This window comes from Anser brachyrhynchus (genome assembly GCF_964034855.1).
Source record: "Anser brachyrhynchus genome assembly, chromosome: 5".
In the NCBI taxonomy this organism is placed as follows: domain Eukaryota; kingdom Metazoa; phylum Chordata; class Aves; order Anseriformes; family Anatidae; genus Anser; species Anser brachyrhynchus.
This window is the reverse complement of record NC_137699.1, coordinates 3,360,257-3,381,431: the sequence shown is the minus strand read 5'-3', so window position 1 is coordinate 3,381,431 and position 21,175 is coordinate 3,360,257. Positions and strand designations below refer to the sequence as shown.

Here is a 21,175-nt window from a genome sequence, read left to right as displayed (position 1 = left end):
TACAAGCCAACTATGTTAAATTTATTACGAGACCTCAGTTTTTGAAGAACCATAAAAAGGTACTATGAGAATAAACTCTCTAAAGTAAATAGCCTGTCTAAAGTTTGGAGCAGCATCTACAGTAAATATACAAATTTACTTGAACTTCTTACATTCAATGGGAGATACTCAGAAATTCTTTATTTTTTACCATTTTTGACTGGTTTTAGTTGCAAGTTCTTTATTACAATGCAGAAAGAAATTAATTTCTGTTAGCCCATGAACTCTTACATTGGTATTTCTCTCCATCTTCTTCTCTTTTTCTTCTGTGTTAAAATTACATTCAGTTTTTTACATAAAATCCATTTTCTGTTTGTATGGAGAAAGTACATATCCTCCAAGTATTTAGGTTAAGTAATCTGTGAAGAAAGATTTAGTTATCTAGAGGGCTCCTTAAAAAAAAATCCATAGCCTAGAAGTACATTAAAAAAAAAAAATTGAATTTTTTCAGCATCTACCTCTTCTTTCATGGTTGTTTAATTTCTGGCTGGATATCCATTGTGAACTTCTTGGAACTACTTGCCTACTTCTTTTGAAGAAATTAGCTTTCTAATTATTAAAGAAAGCTGTTTCCCTAGTTTTTCCTCTACTACCAAAGCTTTTCTTATTTAAGCATATTATTTCCTGTATCTACAGTTCAAATTGTTTTGCCCTATGAGACTACAGCAGTTATAGCCTCAACATCCTCTAGCAAAGACAGCTGCTGTTTCCCATCACGTCTTAATAACATGGGCATCATTAAGATCAAAATGTAAACTAAAATATAAAGCAATGGAGAACAATAAACAAACTATTTGATAATTACAAATTTCTCCAGATGAGGGATGTGCACCTTGGAAGCACTGGAAGGCAGGGTTTGTTCCCTGCCTGCCCACGGCCTCCCCTCCTGCCCTGGAGGCACGGCTCTGGTGGCTCACGTCCCAGGTTTGGGCTTCGCTCAGCTGGGAGGACACAGAGCTGTGGGGCTGGGTACAACCTTCCTTTGGTGGCCTAAGGAAAGGATTGTTTCCCCTCCTGGTCGGGGCTACACCTCATTCAGTAAGGAAAAAGATCTTGTTTCTAAAGATGACAGCACCTAACCTAACAAGAGCGAGGAAATACAGAGATACAAAAAGTCACTGCCTCCCACTGCAGAGGCCACAGTGGGACAAAGAACAACCTCTTAACCTACCCCATCTATGGATGCCCAAGGTACTTCACATTTCAATTAGCCACGTCCATGCACAACTGACAAAGCTGAAGTGTTATTTCTATAATTATTTTATTCCCTTTCTCTCCATTTTCCAGCCTTCCCCACCCCTGGGCTCTTTAAAGAAAGACTCCCAGGAGCTTCCATTCAAGTGGAGTGAAAACAGTGTCAGTGGGGGCTAACTTCTGCAGCACAGGTTGTTGTCACTGATGACCTATTCGACAGCAGCGGCACCAACCAGGCTTTGTCTTCTGCACCACTAAACAAACCAGTGGAAGACTCAGTCCTACTGCAGAAATACTGAGAATTAAAGAAAGCACAAAGGGAGCAGGCAGCAGGGTTGAAGCATTTAGCAAAAAAAGGGGAGCTGGTCAATAAAAGGGGATGGAGACTGGATCAAAAGGGGCTGATTTACAATGGGACATAGGCTAAAAAGTGGTGTGCACTATCTCACAGGTCAAAAATGACAAAACATTGTGCTCCCGAAGCCGTCACCTTCTGCACAGTAGGGAAGGATCCAGAGCAAGAAGAAACGCAAAGCTAGCAACTCAATATATGGGCAACATACAAAGAAAAAACAAAACAAAACAAAAGAAAATAAAGGGTGAAATTCTGTGGTGCTTGCAACAAGCTGAGACCATGACCCTCAATGAACCAAACAAAAGAAATGTTTAGAGAAGATATCGGAAAGGAAGTATGATAAGGAAGAGTGGGATTTTGGTTAAGGCCTTCATCTGGGACTTGGGAGAGCTACATTTCAGGACTCTGCCGTGTATTTCCTGTGGGACTGTAACTGGGGTATTTAATCTCTCTGCAATTCAGTCCTCATCAGGGAATAAAAACTCAGGGAGAGGATATGACATACTTCGGGTGTGTACAGTGCCAAGCGCTGGGGTCCCCTAAGCTTAGCCATACCTCACTTGTGTAAAGGAAAAAAAAAGGTTGTTGACACAGGGAGCTCTGAAAAATCCCAGTTTGAATTTTTCTGTTTTGCAGGAGTTTAAATGGGACATGTTTATTCTTAACTAAGTTTTCAAAGCATTAAATTTCCAATCACACCTTTCTATCATTTTCTACTTTTGAGCCACTGAATGCAAATATCTGACTGGAGTCCAGTGAATACAGATATGTGAATGCTACCCAGAGATTTTTCCCTCTGCTCTTTTTACATGTTTCCTATTTTACTGTTTGCTCTTCTGCCATGTTCCACCCCCCCTCTCTTCTGAAGAGATTAGAGTAGAAGAGAAAGAGTGAAATTGTAAAGTTGCTGATTTACCAAAATTGTGGGAAAATGAAGCTAAAACATTAATGACATTTGAGAAAAGCAATTTCCTTATTTTGAAAGGTTTGGGACCATTTTCAGGGAAAGGGAGATTTTCTCCTCCTTTCTCCTTTCATGCAGTTTTATTTAATTTAAATATTTTTCCCTCCTCAACATTTGCTGAAAGAAAAGAAGCCCAGAAAACAGCTAGAAAAATAGATATGAAAAGACCCCTGCACATTTCAGTAACGTTTTTGAAATTAAATCCTGCCCCCAACTCAAATAATGAGGAAATGCTTCCAGTTATACTCTGTTCTAAACGAGCATCCCTACCAAGAGTAACAGAGGCTTCTGGACCTTGTCAACAGCCTCCTGCACCAGTCACTGAGGGTAGCTGCAGCCAGAGGGGAAGACAACAGAGAATCATCCAGGTTGGAAAAGACCTCTAAGATCACCTAGTCCAACCTTTAACCTAGTACTAAAGTCCACCACTAAACCATGCTACTGAGTTCTACATCTACACGTTTTTTGAAGACCTCCAGGGATGGTGACTCAACCCATTCCCTGAGCAGCCTATTCTGATGCTGCACAACCCTTTCAGTAAATAAATTGCTCCTAATATCCAACCTAGGAGAAATTTCTTTACTGAAAGGCTTTACTCAAGGCACATCGCACCTGCCTTGAGGCAATGGCAGCACTGCTTTCCTCTGTCACAGGAGAAAATGAGGGTGGCAGGTCCTTATGCCCAGACTTGTAGAGCTATCACGTGTCCTGGACAGCATGGAAGATCTGCCTGCGTCCTTCATGCGTGTGTGGAGATGCACCAAGATCGCTGCCCCCACGGATGAGCCGCTCTTTGTCAGACCGCGCGCCTAAAACCTACCTGAGCTGCTTAATCATCAGCTGCTCCTTCCTATGGTGGTTCCACAGAAATCAATTCCCAGATCTGTCTTTGGAGTTTAAATGCCAGCCACCTGGCTGATAGTCTCACAAGTAACAAAAAAAATTCAAACAGGCCAAGTTACTAACTCAGAAGCAGGGTTTTGCTTCCTGCCACAGAGAGGAGAATTTCCAGTCTCCATTTACAATTGGTTGTCATTATTAAATGCACACATGGATGGGCTTTTTGGACGTGATATAAATGACTTAAAGCTGTGATTCAAATAGGTCTATAAAGAGCTTCTGTGATGTTCCTCTCCCTTTTTTTTCCCCCTTTTTTGAAACTGTCTCTGCTCCACTGTTCTTTGTAGAGATAAGCCCTTGAAAATCACCCTTCTTAAGGTGTAAACTTGGTGACTGTACGTTATGGTTAAACATTTGATTTGTTATAGGCTAGAAAAATAGAGAACTTGAAATCTCTTCATGGTGTATTAAAGGTCACACAATTATAATAAAATCCTGCTCCAGCAGCTCCAGTCACAGACAAAATCAGCCTCAAATTTCCAGCGAACAATGAAGTCCCCACAGAGCTTCTGCTTCCCCGGGAAATCAGGGTATCTCAGCCTGTGTTGACTTTAAGGATGTCCTGAATGCCCATCGCAAAAAACGTGTTCCTCAACACAGTCATAGCTCTTGTGGGGTCCTCCAATTGAAAATGTGCTTTTTATTTCATAGCCATTTGGGGCATCACATTTTTCTGGCTTCAGAGATTTAAAAAGCATGCAGCCATACTCTGGTCGGGTGAGACACTACCACTCTGAATGTCATTTTGTAGTATTCCACACATCCAAATAAAATAAGAGTAGTACAGAAAAAAATCTACATCCTCACAATACAAACTAATCTTCAGGCTTCTCATCAAGCGAAACATATTGACAACTGACAATAGGCAATTAATAGATTAATGAGCATAGCTCTTATCTGTCTACATTATGAGTTTATCTGGTTGTAACAGGATGAACACAACACGGGCCTGTGCTCACAGGAGTGCTGTCCCAATAGGAATGAGATCATTGCAGCGAGATACGAATGCAGGATTCTGATTACTAGGTATTGCTCAACAGAACAGCCCCCCCACCCCGCACGCTATATTCTATACATTTTAAAATTATTCAAGGGCAAAGAACAGAATATAATTTACTAGAGAGAGAATTAGAGGAAAAGGTTTTACAAAAGCAGGAGAGATTAGGTTTTGATCCAGGGTTAAGAAGACTGCCTCTGGCACGCAGAGACTCTGTCAAGATAGATGATGGAACATGAAAAAACTTTCCACCTAAAACGGAGCCTAAAACTGGCGATGGCTGCAGTGCTAAACAATAAAATTAGCTTTAGAAATCCTTTGATAACCCAAATACAAAAATCAGACATAAAGTAGTTTTTCAGGGGGTCTAACTCCTGAACATGGGGCGCTGTACCTGATAGGGGCAGACTCACTCACACCATGGACAAATTTAATCTGCAGGACCACCGAAGCGCAGTGGGGGATGCTGTGCTTTGAATGAAACCTGACGAAAGGCAGCCTTCCCAAATGACGGTGCTAAGAAGGCGAAGAAGCTATGAATTTGGAGAGCCAGAATACCAGTATCTCAACTGCAGCCTGACGTCTGTGCCCTGGTCCTGCCGCTATGCCTCCAGTAGTGCCTCCGTGGCTCTGTACCTCCACTCACCCCATTTCCACAGAGGGGGAGGCGAGCTTTGCTCTGCTGGTGCGCAGAGCCAAGTCCCGTCTGCTTCTGCTCGCGTGCGCAATATCTAAGTTGTCTCGACGGGGCTATTTGTACAAGTAAAGTGAATTTGCCCTTGATAGCATTATAAAGTTTCAGAATAAATATTGTGATGTTTTGTGGGTTGGCAAACACAATCTGCAATTTGCTGTGTGGAAATTGTTGTTCTGCTCCAGAATTATGCGGGCTTTCATAATGACTAACGACATGAGACAAATGCAGCATGACAGTTGCATGTTGATCATTCTATATAATTTTGTTCATAGGCCATTTATTGGGTTTCTTTCAGAGCCCAGCGCAGCAAGAAGAAAAACACCAGTACAGGGAACTTTGGATCAGACTTGACATTATTCTGTTGTAATGCACTGCACAATAAGAACCCAGGGACTTCTTCTGGTTTGGAGCAAGGCTCCGGAGGTGCCAGGGAGCGTGCCATGCTCCAGCCACAGCCACAGGGCTGCTGGCCCCAGTGGCGGGACAGGGGAAAGCCACCAGCAGGAGCACTGAAAGCACCTGAGGACATCTCAAACCTTCATCGCCCTCACTACACCTGGCCCACTGCCGCACTGAACAACTTCTGTGTTCAGCAGCAGGAGGGAACGCGGAGGCTCCTCTGCACATATCAGGTTGGGTGACAGAAGGAGCTACACAAGCAAAGAGACACACAGCGTTATTATATACTGCACTGGGAAGAGAATTCAGTTTGTGCCTCGTTTTTAAGAGCTAATATTCTTTTATCTGATCAAATGGTAAACAGCATTGATAAATCAAGTTTTGATGGAATATGTATTTGCAAACAAAACTTTATATTCAACCTTTTCTGAGACGATCCTGCAAATCTGTGTTGATATCCTCTGGGCTCATTCTTTAAGAGCCCAGAAAACAGAAGAGCCTCCCGTGTACTGCTTTAAACTGTGTACAGGCACTTCTGCACTTCCTAATTGAATGGGACCTTCTAGGCATGCAGTGGAAAGCAGCTTTGGAAAATCAGCATAGAGAGGGACAGAATGTTTTCCAAATGCTGATTTTATTACGTTCTCGGGTATTCTATTCCACAGGAATCCAAACAAAAACTGTGCCACTGGGAACCACAGCGTGTCATTCAAACCCATCCCTCACAGCAAGGCACTCTGCCTCGGGGATGACGTGCTCATGGATGGCCCTGAGGGGAAGGGTACAGACAGCATGCCACAAAGGCTGTGAGATATTACTGTTCTTGTAAATCTTCTTTTGGCACTGCCAGCCATTGTTTTAAGCTGGATGCCTCAGGAATAGTCCAGTATAACAGCCTCATCACTCCTCTTCCCAGGACTGGAGACACCTGGCACCCTGTAAGGCAGCACAAAAGCACCTGTACCTTCTCCTGGCGAAACCACAGCAGCAGTGTCTGATGCAGCTCTGTGAGCTTGCTCCCTATGTCCATGGTAAAGGCATGAAAGAGTCCCAGGTGTTCACTCTGAGGGGGTCTCTAGGATCCATCTCTTGCTGTCTCTGGGAGAACTGCTGACAGAACCATTAAGAAAAATCCCTGCCTGTTGGGCTGGGAGATATATCCCAGATCAGTGTGTAGGAAATGCGTTCAAGTAGACCAGTTGTGACTTGCTTGCTTCTTTGACACTGTAAAATGTAGTATACCAAGGAGAGCACTTATGAACTTTGGTGTTTATGAAAAATAACGGTAGCACTTCTATAGAAGAAGATGAACAGCCCTTTGGTCACAAACTTATTTTTGTTCTTTAAGCAGGTGATGTTCACTTGTTAAATTTTTCCTAAGGAGAATTAAAAATCATCCTCCTGAGACTATGTTTGAATACAAGGACACAAACAGCCTCATTAGAGAAAAGAGGGAAGAAAAGCACTGTCTGAGTGCTGCCATCACTGACTGGGGTAGAACTGTTAAGAGACAACTGCCTTGGTTGACATAAAATGGCGCTGCTCTGCCAAGGTCCGTGGAAGCAGCAATGTTTTATACTAGCTAAGAGCATCTGGACACACTTGTTCCTCACTTTAATATTATACTGAATACTTAAAGATGTATATATTTACAACGTGAAACATTTTCATGTGGAGGAGTTAATGAAGCCAAGCTTAGATCTGTGGACACATCTACCATCCTTTATTAGAATACCGGGAAAAATAAGGTCCTTTAAAAGATCAACTAAATGAAACACCAGGAGCCACTATCCAAAACAGACAGAGAGCAAGACATTTTAAGCAGCTGCTGAACGAAATGGCTACCTTCAAATCTGATATTCCACCTGAAACAGGCAAGACAAAGGATTTCAGACACACTTAAGCATAAAGCTGGAGGGGAAAAAACAAAACCAAAAGTACCAGGCAAGAGCAGATAAGAGTGTTGGCTCAGGGATGCCTTAGACCTAATAGGAAGCACAATAACCATGGTAGAATCTTTTCTATGCTCAGGAAAGGTAACGGGAGTTTGTACCTTCTTGGCAAATAAATAGGACTACACTAAAGGAAGAATTGATTTTGCTATTAATTTCTCCTTTCACTATTGATCTCTGCACCTCCCTGCCACTACACCTGGAAAACCAACTAGCAACTCGACTCAAAAGGAGAGTGCAACACAAAAGAATCAAATGCCAGTTGAAAAGAGCTATCTGCACACTCTCCTCTCACCATCAAAGCACAGCCCTGTTCTCTCAACCTTTTTGGCCCTCTGTTTCGGTCTGCAAAATGGAAATCGCATTCCAGAAGAGAGGGAGAGTCACAGATCGTGAGCTCAGTCGGTGAACTCTGGATGAGCAGGCTGCCCTTCTGGCCTTCAGCATTTTTATGTCTGCAATACCTACCCGTATGGCAAGTGTACCTACATGGGGAATATCTTAGCTCTATGCACTGTAGAAGCTACTTAAAATATTTGTGGAAAAACACCAGTTTCAGATACGTGACTGACAAGCCTCAATTAAAATAGAGGAGGTTTCAATACAAATATAAAGCTCACTATAGATCTGTGTGACATGACATCAGCTGTGAATGTAAAATAGTATATAGAAGTCATTTTTGCAACAGCAACAACTTAAAGACAAAATATCTTTTCCTATTAGATCTCCCATACTGCTTTCTGAGGAACTAATAAAACACAAACTATGTTTGCAATGGAGGATGTTTGCATATGCTTCATTAATTACTTTGGCAAGGCGTTTGATACCAAACTCGCACATATTTTTACATAGGCTTAGGCAATCCAGTTCCGATTTTTTCACTACTTATGTTTCTGCACTAGTTGTGCTCTGCATCATTTCACCAAAAAAAAAAAAAAAAAGAAAAAAAAAAAAAGACATCACCGAGCTTGGAATTTGAAGTTCTGCTGAGATTTCTAAAAATATTCTTTCAAGTTCCACTGAACTTAGCTGGAATGGGAGAAGTGGTGCATACTTATCTTCATGTTGGAGCCCCATAAAAGTCCTACAGTAATGTTGTCCTTGCAACCTTGGCATCACACGTAACACTAGGCTTATGATGTGCTAAATTTTCTGTAGAACTGACTGTGAATTTTCAGATGAAACGACTTCTGATTGGAATAAATCAGCTTGTTTAAACAGAATTTTGGGGGCTTTGACAACCTCACATCTCAACAGAGATCTCTTACAAAACTGTCTGTGGGATCCTAAATCACCATCCTTTGGCAAGGAGATGATGGACTTCCTATGCTGCCATTTCGAACAGAAACAGGAATAAGAAACGCTCATTTTTCTAAGGCAGTATTTCTGAATTTTCTTGCCATCTCCAACTCTCTTGTTGCATCCCAGCCCACAGCAAAACTTCCCACAGAAGGTCTCCCAGCAACACGGAAATGTCAAATATCACCTCCTCTGGTCACCCAGAGGAACAAGACGGCCACGGGGAGGCACAGAGCAGCACTGAGAGAAGCAACGCAGCAGAAGGCTCATTGAGTCTTCTCGCGGGGTTTCCCAGCTGCTGAGGCACTGGACAAACTCAATAGTTTTTTCCATGTAGGTCTAGACCAGCTTTCACTTTGGGTTCAATGCCAGTTACTTGTGGCTGGCAGTGCTTAGCATTATCTAACAGCTCACAAAGGTTCTCTGCAACACCCCAAAGAAATAGATGGAGAAACCCCTATTAAGTAACTGCAATGCACCAACCCCCCAAATCAAAGGGCACGTCCTCATGCAGAGCAGGTCCTATCACTCCACCGCCAATGACTGAAGAATCTGCTACGTTAAAGAGGCGCAGAGAGCATTTGGAAGGGAACTGCAGAAGGGAAGAGGGTTGGGGAAGTTATTTTTATGTATTTATTTTCACCTTCTCACAAACATAAGCGTACATTCATATACCTTTGTGTGGTATTCCAATCCCTAGTAAATATCAAATACCCAAAAAGAGTTTCAGAAATGAGGAAGAACTTGCTCAGGGCTCACATGCTCCCCCTAAGAGCACCACATCATTTCACTGAAGAGAGAGGCAGGGTCCCAACAATACCCCGAAGTGTAGCATGGTCTACCTCACCAAATACATTACTCCTACTGAAAACCAAATACCTGTCAGCCTCAAGGCCGCAGACCTGGGCACCATGTGCAGCCATTAATTACAGCCCCCAGCATTTCACCGAGCCTGGACAATCACACTGAACAACATACCGGGATCAATGCGGGAGATGAGGATAAAGACCAAACAGTGCTGGAGATGTCCTGGAGAAGACTGGTAAACAACAGGCCTCCATAGCAAAAGGCAATAGAAAAATCAAATCACACTGAAATTTATTGAAGCTTAAAGCTGCTTACGAAAATGGCTTAAAGGTGAACGATTAATTTCAAACCAGGCCAAATTGAGGAAAAGATTCTTGATGCACACACCAATTTCGTCCCTCAAAGTCAAGAATTGCCTAATCAATAGCAGTGCTAAAAGGAGATGGGCACTCTCAGGGGTACCATTACAAAGAATTGCACTGGGTTTTAGCCACCTGGCTCCCAATTGCTTTAATAGATGTCACATGGCTAAAACCCAGTCCAAAGCTTTAAAAACTTAGCCCTTGGTCTTCCTGAGCATCAGTTCCTGTCAGGTGGCAAATGCAAAACAGCAGGAGAGACTGGGAGATTTGCTCCTGTACTGAGCAGTACTAGAACATGCCCAGGAATTTGCAGTGCTGTCACAAGTGTCGGTTACTGGGCGAAGCAAGGGAAAGCAGGAGAGGGGGAAAGGGGTGAGTGAGAGAAAGTGGAAGAAACTGCACTTAACCCTTCCTCTGTTGGTATGTTGATAGCAGTCTGCATCAGGTGCTCACATTGTTGGGCTAATCCAATCAGCCTTCGTCTTCCATTAGCTAGAAATAAACTAGGACTTTTTAGGTAATGCTCTGACTGCTCCCCCCATTCCAAATTGTGCTCAACATCTTAATGGAAAAGCTTCAAGGGGTTTAAGGTTTTAAATCAAATAAAGAAGCAGACAAAAGGAGAAAAATCCAATCAGAGCAGAAAGGGCTGGCTTATAGAGGAACTGATTTTCTTTCCATTTTCACCAGCACTGAACTCCACAGGAGCAGCAGCTGGAGAGTTGGAAGGAGGCTGACAAAATGGTAGAGGAAGGAAGATTTTCTTTCACGCTCATATTATACTTAATTTTACACAAGGAGAGGTGGCATCCTGTGAATAAGATCCAGGTTTGACTTGGTTCCTGGTCCTGCTAGGGGTCAGCTATGGGACAGTGAGCACTTTGCTCCCTTCCTCAGGCAGCTTGTTCAGCTCCAGAGACCTCTGCGGACAGGAGTGTGCGTGGCAGACAACAACAGGAGCTGCCTCTGGTCAGCCGTCTCCTCACACGAGGTCGCCTTCTGGTGCTCCCACAGACTGCATGACTGCCAAGTGATAGCAAGTACTTTTTAAAAGGAGGTGGGGAAATATTGTTACAGAGAGCAAATCAAAATGCACACGTGGAAGTGGGTGGGGAAAGGAAACAGAGAAACTAAGTAAACAAAGAAACTAAAAAAAAAAAAAAAAAAAGAAAAACAAAGGAAAGAAACAAGTCCAGAACAATACTCGAGCTTCCAGTTATGACAAGGTAAAAAAAAAAAATAAAGACCCGTGCTGCCTAGCTTCCTGCCAGCCTAGAGAAACCTGCACACCTAAAGTTTGCAAGTGTAATGATTAGATGCTGGTTACAAGAGAAGGAAAGGAAGGGAAAAACCTTCCCCCAAATAGCAGGTACTTGTTATGAGCATACAAAAGCTACAAAGTGATCTCTTTTGTAGGGGAGCCTGAACATACTTCACAATATGGCCCCTTTCCATCGAACCCTGCAAACACTGTATGTGCTTTAGAAGAATAAAAAAACAAAAAGCAAAACAGAATGCTCTTAGCTAAAGTAAAACTGTATACTGAAGAAACTGAGAGCAATGAGATTTCTATTCAAATAAAGGACAGAAGTCTGATAAGATGTAAGAGTGTAGAAGATATTGCTTGCGGGTCTGATTCAGATCCCATTAATTTGATAAGCTTTGAATCCAACCATGAGTGTAGACCTGGTTCATGAGCCACAGAATATTTGTGAGTGCTACTGTTACGCTGGCTTTTCCAGTATCTCACTTCATAGACATTGGAGCCAAACCACATCAGTTCCCCTTAGTTGAGCTGGATTGGCACTTTGGAAATCCTAGTACACAGGAAAGGTTTAAATCCTCACATCTGAGGAGTAAGAGAAACATGGAGTTCAGCTATTGGCTAGAAATGGCTCAAAAAAAAATGAAGGGAGAAGTGGCAGAAAAAGGAGAAACAAAGGGCAGAAAAATGTAGACGTAAATGAAAAGGAAAAAAGGTTCAACAGGGAAGGCTGAATACGGGAGAGTATGGAAAACAGCAGGGGAAAATTGAAATAACCAAAAATAAGGAAAAGAATTAAGGAAACAGAAAATGAGAAACAGAGGAGGGCACTAGAACTCACAAAGGAAAAATGACCAAAAGGTTAGAGGTAAATTGGAGGCAAGAAAAGGAAATGGTGAGGCAATGAGTGAGAGAAGGAAGAGGGAGGGGGAAAGGTGTGAGGAGCTGCAAATGGCAAGGCAAGGAGAAAAAATGGGAGAGAGAGAAAAAGAGAAGTAAAGAGAAGGAGCTGTGCAGGGAAAGGACCAGAAAGAGGAGAACAATCCTAGGGAGCCTGCTGTGGTGGGTCGCAGAGGAGTTCACAAGCCCATGCACTCCAACTATTTCTTTTTGATTCTGTGTCATTGTCAGGCTTCAGACTGCAGCTGCAAATTGTTTGTCTGGCAGTTCTGGTAGGTTTGATTCAATAACTCCTATAAGAGGGCAGGCAGGATATCAATGCTGCTTTATTGCCTTTTTCTCTGCCTACAATAGCAATCCTCCAGTTATACAGTATTATAAAGTGCCATCACTGGGGGTTGTATCTCAGCATAGTCACGTCTCATCTTCCTAGGCTATAATAAGCTGGCAAAGGTAAAAGTCTGAAACTATGTGAGCCTCATGAAATGATTAATATTGAGATTGGCATGAGGGACTGGCACTGAGCAAACAACAGACCCTCGCTTCCCAAGTACCACACTGAGGGTACAGCTCCATCCTACAGGATCAGCCCCACCAGAATGTGCTTGGTAATCTGTGTCAAGTCTCACTTCAGCCTCTAGCGGACAAAGCATTAACGCTCCAGAAAGCTGCAAGCACTACTGGGAAAAGAAAAAAACAAGCTCCACAGCCCTGTCAGTAAGGTAACTTCTCACACCTCTCTCAAAATCCTTCGGATGCGAGCTCTTTAAAACTAATCACTGAGTGACATTTAACATAAGACCGGACGGACCGACATGGTCTTACCATTTTTCCTCCTGGAAGCTGGTCTCCTCAGGCTGCATGGCTGTCCCTCACCAGGCTGACACGGAGAAATTTCCCCAGCCTTGACTGTGCATGATCTGTCAATAATAAGAGGCTTTCAGTTACACAATGCTGTCAAATAGCACCTTTTACAAACGCTAAATTCAAGTTAAAAATGTCACAGCAAAACAGGAAAATCACCACAGAGAAAACCGCCTGTGAAGCATTTTATTGGAGTGTCTTTTAAAAAAGAAAAATTCCTGGCACATTGTTCTGGTTAAAGCCACACAAATCAGAAGAGAACTTCTCATCCAGGCCAGGTCATCACAAATCTTGGGAGTAGCTGAATAGAAAGAGGCCCATTTTGTCTGCTTAAACTTTGTCTCATATATGGGTAAACAGAAAAAAAATCCCTGCTTCATTGGAAAAATCGTAGGCGGATGTCTTTAAGGATGCGTTTAAAAATCATCATGACTTTATGCTGCGGTTTATTCCGTATATTTCCATCCTTTTGAGTCACACTGTTCAACCTCCTACTTATTCTTAATAGATTAATTTGCGATTGCTCCCTCGACATTTCAGCCTTTCATGATGGAGAGCAGTTCCTCTCATTTCACTCATCAAGGCTCCATACAATAATGAAAGTTCTCATAGGTCACCTCTATTGCGTCTTATTTCCTTAACCCCTTTAGCCTTCCCTCCCGATGAGCGTTCTTAAACCTGGAGCTGTCTGGGCTAAGGGAAAATAAAATTTCTCCTGTAGAAGCTACTATGATTGAATCCATATTGCATCAGTTCTACAGAAAATTTGGGTATAGCCATGTGATTTCAGTTCTCTGACACCTTTGCAATGTCATAATAACCTGTTTGTTTCTTTTCCAACCAGTCATACACACAGAATTGCTGGGATTTTTCTCCAATAACCCCAGGTCTCTTTTTTCTTTGGTACACTGAATAATATGAACTCTGCTGTGGTTCACTAGCTCTAGACTTACTGTTATAGCCAAATAAAAGATCCAAATCCTCCTCGGTTTGCTAAGCATTGCTTCTTACTGTTTGCTTAATCTTTACATTTGGCAGAATAATCAATGCCTGTTATTTTACTTGTTACAATCTTTCAGAATAAAACTGTTAGGCAAGATTCTGAGCTGCTCTAAGTTGGCATGTCTCTAGCATCACTTCAGCAGTCCAGCCTCACACATTAAACAGATGCTTCAAAACAAACCTGGAGGGCAAGCCGCCAATTTGAATTTTCCAGTTGTTACTTATGACCAATAGCTGTTTCCTAAGTTGTGGCCCAGCTTCATGATTTACATTCATGCAGGGGAAAGTCCCGATACAGCCTACAGGCAGGTAGGCGAGCTCCCGCAGTGCACAAGAGGTGCAGCTCAGCGTGCAAGAGAGGGGTAGCTAGAGGTGTCCAAAGGCAGCCCTCTTCTCCAGGAAATCTCCATTAAAAAAAACAAACCATCGTGTTTTTTTTTCAAAGAACATTTTTACATTGGATCCTATTCCAGTATCTACTTCTTTAGTGCAATCTATCCATTCCATAGAAAACAAGATGGTTCCTACCAGCAACACAGCACCATATGAAAAAATGCCATTCACAGGCACAGCCGCGAAGGTTGTGCATCTTTAGGGGAAGGAGACAACAATTAGTTCAAAGTAATTCAGTGCTGATTGGGTTGGGGATAATTTCCCGGCAACTAAGGATGGGATTGAGACCAAAAAAATCATTTCAAATAACTACGAAGGAGTCACTGGATAGCAACACCTTTCAGTCTCTGGAGACCTAGAATTGATTTGAACTGGTCTACCACTTAAATGCAGAAAAGCTATTATTCCATCACTAATCTCTTGAGCCATTCAGTCCCCCTTGAACCAATCTTTTCTTCAACAAGCTATTTTACATATTTCACTCATCATCTTAGCCCACAATCTTCATGGGAGAAGCTTATCAAATGATTTGTGTGAAAAGGTGAGTACATCTCCCTTTTGCATTTCTGTTTATTCTCGCGTTTGTTACTAACATGACCGAACTTTAAATGTGTTCCTCTTCTCCTCGCCTTATGGTACCCCGCTTTTCTTGCTACCATTCACATAATATAACAATTTCTTAGTAGTTTATCAAAGAAGAACTAGCCTAGAAGCACCTGCTCTAGAGACTTTTTTCCTGGATAAATATAAATTTATTGCCCTCAAATGTCCTAGCAATCACCAGAATAATGCTGATGCCTCCTTAATAGCTCTGCAGCCCAAGAAGGGTCAGATCCAGGATTTGTAGAGGAAGAACTGAAGCACAGAATTGCTAAGGGCTGAATTTGCAAAAGTAGTCTTCATTTTTATGTGTCTTCGTGGCCACCAAAATGTGGACGCAGCACCCACAAGTATACAAAGAGGGTGTAATTAATAATTAAGAATGCCTGAAAAATTGAGCCCTTGGTATCTAATAGCAGGCTTGCAAAAAAAATAGGGCATTTACAAATGGGGGGCTGCAAATGAGGCCATCCAGTCAGTGGGAGAGAAAAGCTCAGAGCTGGGAGCTACAGTTAGTTGCAGGACCTCACCAGCTCCGCGAGAGAATTAGGAGAGAAAGCAAGCAGGCATCCGCACCCAAACCTTACCAGTTCTCTTGCTGGTTTTCCACTATTTCATGCACTCGAGCCACCTGTTTCATCTGCTTTATGCTTTCTCTTCCTTAAGCATTTTCCTTGTAGTTTCTCACACCGCTGAATTTCCTCCGCCGCCTCCACCACTCCCGGAATTAGAATCCATGCCTTAGAAAAAGATGCGACTTCTTCATCTCAGGCAGCTAATCCCCCTCCCGCTCACCCTGCAGGTTACACGGCCGGCGCAGCACCACTTTGATACTGCTCCTCTGGCAGCAATTAGAATCAAATCAGCACCAGGCTGTTTATAAAAAGGGATGTTGCTATAATGACACTATCAATTCTTCCAAACATTGTAGCTATTTATCAAGTGATTAAAGTAGAGTAACTTACTCCGGTTTTACTAGCCTATTTTCCATTGGAACTTAAAAGGTTTTACTGCCTCAAGTATGGCACTTGGACTGCTAATAATTTCGATTTTATTACATTATCATATTTTTTAGATTTATTTCTAGGTTTTGCATAAGATTCAAATTGTTACCCAGTTTATAAAATAAGATAAATTTATCTTGGTCAAAAATCACATTAAGATAATTATCTTGCCCTTTTGGCAGATAATTTTGTTTGTAATATATTGAAAATGCTTATTTTTTGTTTTTCTAACCACTCATTCTTGCAAAAGTGGCTATTTTTTTTCCCGTTGCAGGCACCTCTATCTCCCTCTCACTGTCAAGGGCTGTCACAACTCTTCCTGTTTCCCCTTCCTACTGGGGAAAAACCAAACCAAACACACCTGCTCCTGGCTTGGCAGTGAGGAACTGCAGGCACCTGTGTTTCTGCAGGCGGGCAGGGCTGGCTGTCCTCCGGTCATGCTACGCTGCGGCGCTGGGCCTGTGGGGAGGGTTCCTCCAGACTCTCGAAGGGCTTCAGGAAAAACACTTGTGCGGCAGGGCGCAAGTCAGCCTCCCAGTGCGCTGTGATATGCAGGGCGCTTCGCTGTGCTCCTGGCCAGCTCCCTACCCCCCGCCCCACCCCATTAATGAAATACCATCTCAGATGGCTGGCCGAAAAGACCCTTTCTTAAAGAATGAGCTGAGGTCACTGCCTGATTTCTTCTCTGCTTGCCCTCTCATCGAGCTCGGTGTCCCTGAAACTGTTGTACAGCCTCCTCTCACAGGGCTGCACTTCTCTTTCCACTCCTGAAAGCAGCAGGCTGAAGATAACACTGGAGGCTGCCAACGCAATTAAGTCAGAGCTAATTTAGTCAGGTACTGAGTAGCTCCTAAAACTCCCAAATCATCAGAAAGATACTAATCATCAGCTGTCAGAAGAAAGTTGCAGCTCCTAACCCCAGAGTAAGTTGAAGTTTCAAATATTTATTTGGAACGTATGGAGTTTCCTTTGCAGCAATACGATAAAATACTAATTTTCACTGATGTCCTAACCTGACATCAATAACTAGTTAAAACAAAATAGCTAGGTTAAAAATTATTAAGAGCGGGTGCTGCTTAGTATTGATGGAAATAACTCTGTCACGTAATAGGCTGAGGGGCATGCTGGTGGTATAGAAAAAGCGGGGTGATGCCCTGAGTTTTCATGAGGACAAACAAGGTTATTTCAATTATCCTAATATGCTAGCACATCAAGTACTGATGACAGAAGTACCAACAAACAGACACTGGCTAATATCGAAAGGTTTTGAGGTATGATGATGAAAGATGTACGTTTTTTTGAGTGAAAGTCTTCGTGTTTCTCAATATCTAATTCAGCTTTGCAAAAGCAATTCTCTCCCTGCATTTTCCCCACTGCTTGAGGGCCCAGGAAGGTATGCCCTGCCCAATCTTCTCCTGCTTTAATGCAGGAGGAGAAAAAAGAAGCAAGACAAAATGTGAGAATGTCTAAGAGAAGTCCCAGAATAGAGTTCAAAAATATTTTATTTTATAAGTCCAGGCTAAATGTGAGTTTGGGGTTAAAATGAGGATCTGTTCACATGTTTATGTTATTTCTAGTGACAATCCTTTGGTATACACAGAGGCAGAAATTCACTCATTTCTAGTGAGAAAATATCTACCTTTCTACTTCAGCGCTGCTCAGAGCCCAGGCGACAGCAGCGTCCCCTTTGTGCCACCCCACGTGTAGGCGCAGCCGGGAACGCGGGGACAACAAACACACGGCAGAAGGAAGCGAAAGGGGGGCAGCTGGGACTCCCTGCAGTGAAAATGGGCTCAGTTCTACTGATTTTAGTGCAGCCATCGAGAAATCGCACCAACAATTTGTATAAATCACAATCCAGATGGGCTGGCAACAAAAGTTTGGCTGTTTTGCATACTCCATATCTCTGAACATTTTTCTCTTGTAATGACATGGTGAAGAAGCTGATGATCATAAATATGGAGTGCATCACCCTGTCCTTTAGCTCCCTCCTCATTGCTTTAGCAAAGTAATACATGCGTCTCAAATAAATTAAACATGTGACATATAAAATCAGTCCGTGTTTTTTGGGGGTTTGTCAAAAGCCTGAGAAACCAAAACGTTGAAAAACACTTGTCAAAATGTTCTGGGATTAAGTAGTTAAGCTGTCATCGACAGCTTAAACACTGTTTATTTGAATATGTAAAGCAACTTTTCGAAAACCTGAAAGTACAGAGTCTGTTGATCAGAGCTCTTTCTCCATACATCTTAATTTTGCTTGCCCGATCTCTTGGGAAATAAAACTTCACATGAAGTGTGAGGCCATATACCCAGGCAGTGAAGTACCCTGCTCTAGTGACACAGCTGACGAGACCAAGTATGGCCCTGGCATTACCACGGTACTACGGGACTATTACTCGGCAGTGTCCATTATTTGAAATGGAGTTACTCTGCGCTTACCACAAAGCACAAGTAGCATTTTGCAGTAACACAATAAATAACCCGTGTCATCTCTGTATCTACACCTTTTGCAAGAACAGATACAGACCCAATCTAAAAGCAAATCTAAAAGTGCTATAATAATGCTGGAATGACATGCCTCTTAAGCTGTTTACAGCTGACAGACTAAGTGAAACGGTCTGACAAGGAGGAACATAGTATGTGTTGACAGCCTTGCATAGTTCATATTTGAAAGGCAAAATTAAAGTCATACTTTCACAAGGTGCAGAATTCTGCTCACTTGAAGGACATTCTCTTAAGCAAGGCACGATATTGAACCTCTGCCATCCTCCTCCTCCCGTCTCCCATTTTTACATGTAGGCCGTTAAGTGGCACACCTCAGAAACCAGTCCTGACTCCACACCTCCGTAATTGCCTGTGAAAACGTATCATTTAGCAGGGGACAGAGATGGAGCAACAGTGAGAGCAGCCATAAATGTTCGCCCTCTATAATTTAAGGGAGCACTACAACATATGGGCAGCATTTGGCTTTCCTTACCCAGGCAGCACCACTAGGAACGAGCAAACATCAAACAAAGGCTGAGTACAAATCCCCTCTATCCACACCGGGGCCTTCCTCTTGATTACAGGATATGAGAGCAAAACATAAAAACATGGTGAATCCTAAGGAAGAAAACAAAAAAAAAAAAAGTAAATAAGAGCTAAGATGGAAAAGAGGGAAGGGCTGGAGACAGGCTCTGGGCAAAGCAGACCGGTTTGGCAGCTGCACAGCTGTAGTGCAAGGCGAGTCCAAGCGGTGGCCAGCAGCCGCACTCTGGTTTTGGCCGTGCCCTCGCTACCCTCGGGCAGGTGGCAACCACAGGCTGTCCTCAGCCCGCGCAGCGGTCAGTGCGGGTGCGTTGGTGGGCTCTGCCCAGCGTCCTTTGAGCAGGTTTCTCTGCTGTGAAAGCTCTTCCTAATACTTGGCCCCTCGTTGTCAGAGGCCATGGGAAGCCAGGAGCGTTCCCTGCCCCTCTGCTTTTGGAGACAGCGACTCCTTCACCGGAGGGCAGAAGCAGCGAGGAGAGGAAAGCCAGCGCCTCACACCCCTTTCCTGCGGACAAGCCCAGAGATTCAGCTGCAAGCAACGCGAGTCAACCCAGCTCTTCTGATGAGCCCTATAGCTGGTGAAAACGAGGCCGAAGTTGCCAGATGAAATCAGCGCACTGGGGCGACCTACCAGGCGAGCGTTAGGACGCTGTGTGGGTAGGGCAGGACGGCGGCAGCACCTGCTGGGCAGCGAGGCGGAGGCGCGGACCCAGCGGTACCCCAGCCCGGCTCCCCGGAGCGCCGGGCGCAGCTCCATGCCCACAGCCTCCCGGCCGATCACAACTCGGGCAGCTCAGCAATCTGACCGGTGTTGAGTGGAAGCATTTTTTCAAACTAATGGAAGTTTTGCCTACATATTTCTTCCCACACATGAAGGTCATCAAATGTTTGTGTGCCAAATGCTAGAATTGATGCCATCCTAATGAACTCTGAAAACATTTTCCTGTCAAAGCAAATAGAACAACTTGACATCACTGATCCCGGCATCGACCAAAGAGGAAAAACAAACAAACCATCACTTCAAAAACCAGAGGGTTTTTTTGTGCTCTGAGTTCAAGGATGTGAGTCCAGCGGTGCAATGACAAAGGGGAGCACGGTGCAGATGACAAAAGGGTTGCGCTCACGGCAGAGGCAGTCGGTCTTGAGCAAAAGAGATTGCCTCAGCATCGGGGGCAGAAGTGCCTGGGCGCTGCCTCCTCTGGCCTTGGTACAGGAGATCCCTCGCGCTGAGCAGTGCCGGATCATTACCTGGAACACATGCCACAGGCTAGGGCCTGAGCAGAGACTAAAACCTACCAGACCCTGACAGGAGTTGCAGACTGATTACACGCTTAAAATCAAGCCAGCAGCTCTCTACTGGGCTGCCGAGAAACTTTGTCTTTCCAATTGGTGCTCCCCATTCCCATGGCTACCTCCTCCGTCTCCCAGGGGACCTCCCAAGCCACCCACCCAAGGCAGCACAACCCACGGAGTGACAACCCTGCTGTGGCCAGACGCAAGCACGGAGGAAGTGTATCTTACAGCTACACTGCTAAATTGGGTTTCAGGAGATCCAGACTCATTTCTTCCTTCTGACACAGGATTCTCGCACGTCCCTTGGCAAATCTGAAATTGTTCCACCTGGGAAATAACCGTTCCTCCTCTTCTGCCTCTCCTGCTCGTTCAGATATTTGGGACAGGGTTCAGCTTGCTGTGCATGGTTTCTAGCAAAGAAGCGCCCAGTCACAGTCTTTCTAGGTAGCTCGGTGTTCAGTACACAACTAATCAGAGCTAATTTCACTACCCACACAGCACAGAGGAAAAGACAGTTACTTTCTGCAGAGTACACAGTGGGTCCTCAAGCCTGGTGGAAGCAGGTAGGTGCTGAGTGCCGACGGATTTCCCAAACTCATGTCTCTCCCCAGCTGCCATGACCATTTTGTTAAGGAGATTTTTCACAGAAATTGCTACCGGACAGAGGTACCATTGAAAAGCACAGCACTAAAATTGGGAATAATGACAGAGGAACCAGAGCACAATTAAAATGATGAGGCATGCTTTGATGCTCCCTACATCAAATACATTTCCATTTTATTTACTGATTTAATTTCCAGTTCTCCCATGCTCCCCCTGTGCCATCACCCACGGCTTTTGAACTGGAAGGTATTACCTCAGCT

The 21,175-nt window shown here is 43.7% G+C and overlaps 1 long non-coding RNA gene across 2 annotated transcripts in view; it reads right to left on the bottom strand.

Moving 5' to 3' along the window:
- LOC308195606 overlaps nucleotides 1-21,175 on the bottom strand; it is a 151,952-nt gene that overhangs the window by 2,670 nt on the left and 128,107 nt on the right. For both annotated transcript variants that reach the window (XR_013951664.1, XR_013951665.1), the window contains one exon: nucleotides 12,955-13,049. This is a non-coding gene — a long non-coding RNA (uncharacterized lncRNA). The remainder of the gene's footprint in view (nucleotides 1-12,954; nucleotides 13,050-21,175) is intronic.